This window comes from Vicugna pacos, chromosome 23 (genome assembly GCF_048564905.1).
Source record: "Vicugna pacos chromosome 23, VicPac4, whole genome shotgun sequence".
NCBI lineage: Eukaryota > Metazoa > Chordata > Mammalia > Artiodactyla > Camelidae > Vicugna > Vicugna pacos.
In genome coordinates, this window is record NC_133009.1 from 14,713,229 (window position 1) to 14,721,344 (window position 8,116).

Here is an 8,116-nt window from a genome sequence, read left to right on the forward strand (position 1 = left end):
TAAGTGCTGAAGTTGCAATGTTTGCAGCTGCCATCTCTAACCTCAGATTTCTGATGTGTGTCATCAAAACATCTCATCCTAAATATCATTTAATAGGATATAAAATTATAGATGTGAACTTACAGATGAATGCAAATAAAATGACCTTTTGTATTTGTTTTGTTTATTAAAAAAAAAGTTAGTTGTGAATCTCTCATGAATCCATGGACTGAGCTAACTAGTTCTTCATCCTGTTTGTATCCCTACCTGGGCTAGCTCTTAGGAAGGTACCCAGCTACAGCGTAAACCATGGCTGGCCAAGGAGCCATCAACACTTCCATGGAGTTGCGTGAGGGCAGGTAAATGATAGCTGTAATGGTCCCTGATTAATCTTCTCCGAAATATCTGCCTGTTGCCATACTGTGGCTTGATAGTGGGAAAAGGTGTCAGGTTGCTGAGAATAACTGGGATAGGGAAATTCTGAGTGGAATCTTAAAATCATTGTTAATGGCAGATAAAGGAAGTGATGGCTAGGCACACTATTATAAAAAGTCTAGTGACCAGGACATTTCTGAGTAAACAGTCAATAGATTCCCCCTCTTCGTTGTTTGTATACATTTTTCAGTCCTTTCCCATCAACCTTAGAAGAAAAAGATTTGGAGCCGGGGGTGGGGGTGGGGTGGGGTCTATCTTTACCTTCTCATAATAATGGTGTTTGGAATAAAGGGACCAGCCCAGATATGGTCCTCTTTCTGACAGTGTCTGTTTGCTAGTATACGTAGCTGCACTAAACCTCTGAAAATATATCCAGCCTGAGAAAGCTGGGTTCCAATCTTATGGGCCACTGCCTCTTCTCCTTCCAGTGTCCTGGATGCCACCATTAAATAAGCCCAAAGAGGTGGCAATTCATTCGTTTGCTTTCCCCTCACCTCTTTGGTCCTGGGCTTATTATTTTTTTTAATGTAATTTAAATGCCCAGATGAAGTTGTCACTACATAATACTGCAAATTGTTCTCTCAGGTTTATGGAGGTAAAAACTACATAGACTTCCAGGTGGACTGCAAACTCAGACAGGACTGGAAAATAAAACAAGAAAAGGACACATTTGTTTCTAACATCGGCCGCTAGAGCCAGAACACCCCTCTGAGAGGTATGGGACATGAAAGGAATCTTCTACTGTGATTAGCGACAAGGAACAACCTTCGATGGGGGAGGGAAGGGTCAGGTCGTGTTGGGATGCCTTTCTAAAGAACACGGACAACCCAGCCTGCAGGGGTGAGATAGGGTTACCCCTGAGTATGGGCAGGGCTGTGTAAGAGAATCCAACAGCATAAATCAAAACCTCCCCTAAGACCCGGCTGCTTCCTGGCTGCCTCCTCTAGAATGAGGGGTGACTCAGAGTGTGACTGGCTCTGTGACTTCAAACATTTCTGAGTAATTCCCAAGGACATAGAAGAGGACAATTAGATGACTGGTTTGGAATGACCACTGTGGAGTGAAAGATTCTTTCTGTGGCCAGCAGGGCAAAGCAGACTGCCCAGGAAGCTCAACTGCGAGGTGTCTTCTGCTACAACTAGGAGACAGAGGTACCTTCTGACATAAAATCTTAGAAGCTAGCATTTACTAATGCAGGAAGGCACATGTTGGGCTTCCCGCCATGATCAGCACCCTTGATTTCGTAGAATACACAAGGTTTTTCAATGGTAAAAGAGAAACTTAATTTTTAGTGACAGATGAAGACCCAAATGATCCAGACACTGGTTTTCTAATCTGATTTCCACCTACTCTTCCCCGGCTCTCTCTTCCCCCAGGATGCCCTCATTCGGTCATTCAACCCTTGATCTTTCTGACTCCAACCCTTGTGATTTTAATGCCTACAATACGCTCAGGGTTTGCTGAAAGGTGATTGGGTCAAATTATCCATCCAACTAAAAAGTTATTTCATTCCAAATATTTCCCACTAAACAGAAACTGGGCTCCTTAGAGAAATGCCAAACTCTAAGTCTGAGGAAAGAAATGTACAAGAAAGGTATTAAAAGAACACTAGGGTCGTAACCAAAGGAATCAGAAATTACCTTGAAGAGATTCTCAGTGGCTACAGATGGACCAATTTTGCACCAAAAAGAATAATAACAGCAATTAGTTATAACATTTCAACTACATTGAAATCTGTAAGTTCCTAATGGTACAAGAAAAAAAGTCTAATTAGTCACCATTGGAACCAACTTATTATTTTGAAAAATGATAAATGAAGGCATAGAAATAAATCATTCATCTTGTCTTTCCTAAGAAATTATACAACTGGTAATCAAGTAGTAGATGAGGAGGGGTTTATGTTATGGAAGTATCCTAGATAACAAATTAGAAGGATGATACAATTAGAATATCACCATTTTGCAACCCCTAATAAAGTAATGAATCTAGGCATGAGCTTCAGTGATTGCTAACATCACAAAACGAGATAATCAGACAATCACTGTTTTGCTTTGAGAAAGATAATCTGAACCTGATCAAGCCTCTAGAATACATGCAGCTACCTACTTAGAAAAAATACAAGTTAGAGGAATATGCTCAAACAGACCTCAGAGATCAGCCAATGAGCAATCAGCAAAATGTAGGCTGTGGGAAAGTCTAAAAGAAAACTTTTTTTTAAACAAATGCATTTCAATGATGGGGGAAGAATTAGGGGTAATCTATAGATTAAAAGAGACTTAGAAGACATATTCAGCTATCACAACATGTGACCTTATTTGTATCCTGATTCAAATAAACAAAGTCTAAAACCAAAAAAGCTGTCGGTGTCACTTATGAGACCCTTTGAACAATGATTAGATATTAAGGAATTATAAAATATTTTAGATGTGATAACTGATACTGTTTTTATGTACAAAATAAACAGTCCTCTTTTAAACATATATATATGTGTATGTATATATATATATAGGTATATATATATACATACACATATATTTATTTACTTATTTATAGTTGAAATGTTACATCTGGGTTTTGCTTCCAAATAAGATTGGAAGCGGGAAATGGATGGGTGTACAGATAAGGCAAGATTGGCAAGGAGTTTATGATTGCTGAAGCTGGCTGATGGATATATGGGAGTTCATTAGACTATTCTGGCTAATTTAGTATAAGTATGAAATAATAAAATTAAAAGCCTAATAATAATAGAAGGTTTAAAAAAGAAAACTATAATACAAAGACAGTGTGTCCTCATTTCCAACAACACCGAAGTACAAAATTAAAAGGTAGGTTGCCTGTTTTCACTTCCCATTTCCATTTTAACATTCCCTGGAGGTAATCATTTTAATTCTATACCGATTCAGACAAAGGTTTTATGTGTTACTTTATAGATACATATTTTAAGTACAAGAAAAAGCTGAAGTGAAGCATTAGCCATTACAAAATGCTGTCAGCCATCCTACATTTTGTGGGGGACATATACAAGATGTTTTTTTAAGTCTGAAAATTACCAAACTGTTAACAATATAGAGGAGAAAATGACATTTTCATTTGTGCTAAATTTGAGACTTGAATTTGTCAGAATACGTTCAAAATTACCTCACTTTGAAGAAAACACAGTATAAACATTCCAAACTTAGGAAAAATTGGTTTTGAGTTGGATAGAAGGAGTCTTCACTAAAAACAAGGAAACAGAAATACAACCTGGGGCTCCTTTAAATCCAAACTCAGTAGTGAACTCCACTTCCAATTCTGATTTTTAAATTTTATGAAATTTATAGATAACTTTTCAAATGCACAGACATGCACATACCCCGTGGTCTACGATATGGATTTGAAGCCAGGAGCACTGAGTCATTAGGTAACCTCTGTGTAGGGCACCAAAATAACCAGTAAATCCTGTCAGTTCAGTTTTTAAAACTATGTGTTTCAGGTAGAATTATTCCATTAAAATAGCTGATAAATTAATCACAGTAGACCTGTCCAGTAAAGAAAAGAAAAGAAAGCTCATCCAACTAAAAAATATAGATAAAGAACAAATATCATTACTACATGAACCTAATTTAAAAACAAGGGGAGAAACACTTAGTGTGTGCATCGTTCTTACCATCTCTCTTCTGACAAGAAGCAGTAAGACGGACTTGAGGGCCCGTCTGCATGCCAGGAACCACCTACTCCTGCCCATCTGCCGAGCCAGCCCCATATGTTCTCTAAAATCAATGCAGTCTCTTTGTGAGATTTTTTCCAATTAAGGAGAGCATCTTTTCTAACCAATTTTTCTGCAAACTCCTTATAAACACTTATAAGATTGTATCTGTGTAAAGTTTAATCTATTTATTATAGACAATCTATATAGATTAACATTAACTAATGTTAATTATGCTTTTCTGTGTACACAGGTGATATTAACATTAATTCAAAAGCATTTAATAAGCCCTGACTGTTTGCAAAGCATTGATAATCTGCAGCTGAGTAAGATATGTTTTGGGGGAACTTTTTAAATATCTTCCATATTTAGACTAAAATAGGTCTTTGCCGTCATCTTTTGATAACTTCCTATACTTAATACAGAAATATGAATGAATACATGCTTTTAGATAAAGATGAAGGGTACTTTTTTTTAAGTAATAGAATTTGGGGAAAATGCTCAATAGCTACTTTTCTTGAAAGAACATTATTACCACATTTTTCTGTATTCTTCAATTTTAAAAAGGATCAAATTAGAAACCGACAAAGGCTTGATCTCCAAAATATATAAGCAGCTCATACGACTCAATAAGAAAAAAATAAACAACCCAATCCAAAATGGGCAGAAGACCTAAACAAGCAATTCTCCAAGGAAGACATACAAATGATCAAAAAGCACATGAAAAAATGCTCAATATCACTAATTATCAGAGAAATGCAAATCAAAACTACAATGAGGTATCACCTCACACCAGTCAGAATGGCCGTCATTCAAAAATCCAAAAATGACAAATGCTGGAGAGGCTGTGGAGAAAGGGGAACCCTCCTACACTGCTGGTGGGAATGCAGTTTGGTGCAGCCACTATGGAAAACAGTGTGGAGATTCCTCAAAAGACTAGGAATAGACTTACCATATGACCCAGGAATCCCACTCCTGGGCTTGTATCCAGAAGGAAATCTACTTCAGGATGACACCTGCACTCCAATGTTCACAGCAGCACTATTTACAATAGCCAAAACATGGAAACAGCCTAAATGTCCATCAATAGGTGACTGAATAAAGAAGGTGTGGTATATTTATACAATGGAATACTACTCAGCCATAAAAACCGACAACATAACGCCATTTGCAGCAACATGGATGCTCCTAGAGAATGTCATTCTAAGTGAAGTAAGCCAGAAAGAGAAAGAAAAATACCATATGAGATTGCTCATATGTGGAATCTAAAGACTCATGGACAGAGAATACAGACTTGTGGTTACCAGGGGGGTAGAGGGTGGGAAGGGATAGACTGGGATTTCAAAATTGTAGAATAGATAAACAAGATTACACTGTATAGCACAGGGAAATATACACAAAATGTTATGATTAAATCACAGAGAAAAAAATGTGACAATGAGTGTGTATATGTCCATGAATGACTGAAAAATTGTGCTGAACACTGGAATTTGACACAACATTGTAAAATGATTATAAATCAATAAAAAATGTTAAAAAAAGGATCAAATTAAATGATATTTGACATAAAACTTTAAAAAATATTTTTTAAATAGAAAAGTGCTTCTGACATTACCAAATCATAAAAACAGGATTAAGATTTAGGAACATGAGAACACCGTTTCTGGCTAAAATAACATCTTGCTCTAAGAACTGTACATGAAGGATCTAAAAGGAGTCTAAGTTCAGAATTCCTAATATTTGAAAATCATACAAAAGAATAAACCAATGTTAAAATAAGAAACAAAAAATTTTAGTCCAAATGATAGCTGGTCTGCAGAGTGAGTTACATCTTTATGTGTGTTTTATATGTGTCTGAATACTCCTTTTTTTACTGATTTGCAACCAGCAAAGCCATTGGTACCAATTTTAGTGTAGAACGCAAGTACTTTAGAAAAAACATTTGAGAAAATGCCCTATATTTGTGGAGGACTAGTCATTTCTTGACCAAATCCTATAACCAAGAAAGTAAACATTAATATATGACCATACAAAATTATCAATTTCCTCAAAAATGTGCAGAAATTAGTCCAGTTATAAAAAAAAAAAAACTGGCAGGATGAGGTTATGATTCATGTATGAGACCCTCACTCGAGGTGTTGATAGCCACAGCTGGACCGGCGGAGCACACAGCCTCACTCTGTGACACAATGCTGAGCTCACTGGCATCTCAGAAAGAGTTTGAAAGGGAAGAAAGTGACATTTTCACTCATACTAAAATTGAGATTTCATCAGAGTGGTTCAGCAGTGCCTCACCTTGGAGAAAACTTCATATAAAAATTCCAAGCTTATGAAATAAATATACTAGGGGATTGTTTCTCATTCAAGATAAATAACCAAGGCTCCAACCATAGGCTCATTTATATTATGTGCACCGGCATTAATTATACGTCAGAATTAAATATTTACACAAATCACACACACACACACAAAATGTAGTATTTGGACATGAGGTCAGACATGAGATTATTACAAGTTGTAACAACTGTCCATGTGACTCTACAATTCACTTATGGGCCCTTGTTACCCAAACTATACAGTAAGGAGAACTGGCCTAAAGCCTCTTTTAACTCTAAAATTGTATGATTCTCTGCTTTCTCTAAGATAAATCTTCTACTGTATTGGTGGCATAAGTTCATAGTTCCTTCATGTGTCTTGTCCCCAGACTTCCTATTCTGAAGAGTCGTGGTTTGGGCCAGTGCTCGGGGAACCACACAAGTAGCGGACTTCCCGCAGTTCTAGAACTATGGCCACTGCACATCTGGCCCTTCCTGGACGTGTCAATAAAAAATAACCTTTTAATCCCCAAATACCAGTACAGATTTCTCCACAAGTACTGAGATATTCTAAAATATCTTTTCTAAAGTCTGTCTTTTCTAAAATCTGTGGAAAAGTAAATCAATTCATAAAATGTTCTCAATTTTCTGTGTTTCTCCAAATAGTGTCTTACATTTCCAGTGGCTGCTCACTTATCTATTAATGGAGGAGAACAGAATAAACAGGTAGCAAATTAATGCATATGGAGGAATAGGAGACTACTGATTTTTGGTTCACTAATTTATTTATGCCTATAAACTTATGGCTGCAATTTCCTATTCCTACATAAACTATCATCATTTATTAATTTAACAACTATGTCTTGAACTCTTACCGTGAGCCAGGCCTTGTGATGGACACTAGATACAAGTAGATGGAACCAGATGGTTCTTTGCCTCTTGAAAGTTACAGCTAGTGTGGATGTAAATGCTAAACAAATTGTTACAGCTAATACATTTATAACTATAAATTGTGCTAAATGTAATGAAGGGGGAAAAACCCAATATTAAGATAGAGAGAATAAGTCTCCTAACCCAGAATTTGGGATACCTGAATCTTCAAAACAATTTATCTTTTATGTTAAGTGCCTCCTATAAATCAGATGTGATCTCTAAGGCCAGGCTGAGTGTTTAGTTGGGGTTTTCCAGAGAAACAAAATCAACAGAATACATATATATGTATATACATATATATATACAGAGAGAGAGAGAGGGGAAGAGATTTATCCTAGGAGTTGACTTACATGATTATGGAGGCCAAAAAGTCTCATGATTTGCCTTTTGCAAGCTGGAGAACCAAGAAAGCTGGGAATGTAGTTCAGTCCAAGTCCAAGGGCCCAAGGATAGGGGAACCGATGATGCTAAGTCCAGGTCAAGCCCGAAGGCTGGAGAACTAGGAGTGCTGACGTCCCAGGGCAGGAGAAAATGGATGTCCTAACTTAGGCGGAAGGAGCAACTTCACTCTTCCTCTGCCTTCTTGTTCTATTCATGACCTCAACAGTTTGGAAAATGCCCATCCACGTTGGGGAGGGGGGCTGTTCTTTACTCAGTCTACTAATTCAAATGCTAATCTCTTCTAGAAACCCCCTCACAGATACACTCAGAAATAATGTTTCACCAACTATCTGGGCATCCCTTAGCCAAGTCAAGTCGACACATAAAA